Source organism: Garra rufa, chromosome 13 (genome assembly GCF_049309525.1).
Source record: "Garra rufa chromosome 13, GarRuf1.0, whole genome shotgun sequence".
Classification (NCBI taxonomy): domain Eukaryota; kingdom Metazoa; phylum Chordata; class Actinopteri; order Cypriniformes; family Cyprinidae; genus Garra; species Garra rufa.
Genome location: NC_133373.1, coordinates 28,975,435 through 28,976,722, shown reverse-complemented (window position 1 = coordinate 28,976,722; position 1,288 = coordinate 28,975,435).

Below are 1,288 nucleotides of genomic sequence, written 5' to 3'. Positions count from 1 at the left end.
AAACAGACCTATGAGAGACGTCTAATAACAGAGAGAAGGACAGAGAAGTGGATGTCAGTAATGTTGCTTTCTCGTTTCTTGCTGCTATTACTTTTCGATTTGATGTCTAAAAGCCTGTTTACACCAAGGCCAATACGACTAAGCAATATTACAAACAAAAACTTTTTTCTTTTTCATTTCTACCCAAACTACTGCTAAATTTGGTCATATAAACGTGGACTTTCTAGACATAAAATCATGTCAGTCATGTTTTTCCTCTGGCTTTGGTGTGAATAAGCCATAGGACTCATTTGTGGTGCCTTGACATTCGTTAACAGACAGTCAAAAGATGTTGTTTTGCAAAGTCACCACAAAAGTTGGTCAGTCATGTTTTTAGCAGGCGCAGATTAGCAAAGACTGAGGAGCGAGTGATTGTGATAGAGAGGATGAGGGCTGTGGCCTGTGGCCTCTGCGGAGGTCTGGGGGGTCCGCGCTTTCAAAAGCGAGACAGATGTTCCAAGGGTGATGTTTCTTTAAGAGTCTTGGACAGGGCAAGGAGAGGTTGTGAGAACATTTTGAGTATGTTTTGAGAGCGTTCTGAGTAACTAACAAAGCCGGTTACATGTAAAGGGAATAGATAATTAGGCGTAATTAGTGCGTTCACGTCGTTAACCACCCCCATAGGGCGCTCTCTCTCTCTTTCTCTCCCTCACACACACTCACTAGTCACCTAATCTCTCAATACATTCACTCAAGACGCGCACACACACACACACACACACACACACACACACACACACACACACACACACACACACACACACACAGAGAGAGAGAGACAAAATCACACACCGCAGTGGTAAAAACACTTTGATGTAAGAGGAGTCGTCCTGGACTCAAAAGCATAAAGGCAGTGTTTTAAGCTGTCTCTCGTTCTCTTTTTTACCCCGCCCCTGCTTCCACCCCCCCTTTTCTTTTCTCCTAGCCACAGAGGCTGTAAGACACACAAAGATGAATGGACGACAACCTTTCCCCCCTGTCCCCCTCTGCCACCTCTCTTTTTCAGTTCTCCCAGCGCGCGCTCCTTAAGCCAGGCTCTGTCAGTCCGCCCCTCTTCCTCCCAAACAGGAGGGAAAAAAGCATCAAATGTTTTCGGCTGTCAGTAATGAGGTAGTGGAACCTCATCAGGGTCCAATCGCCAGCTATCCTTGGCTTTTGTTGGAGCTCAATGGCAACCCTTGCTTTGAAAAACTCAAAGGCAACTTTTTTGAGGAGTGGAGAAGAGATAGAAAGAGAGAGCGAGAGAGAC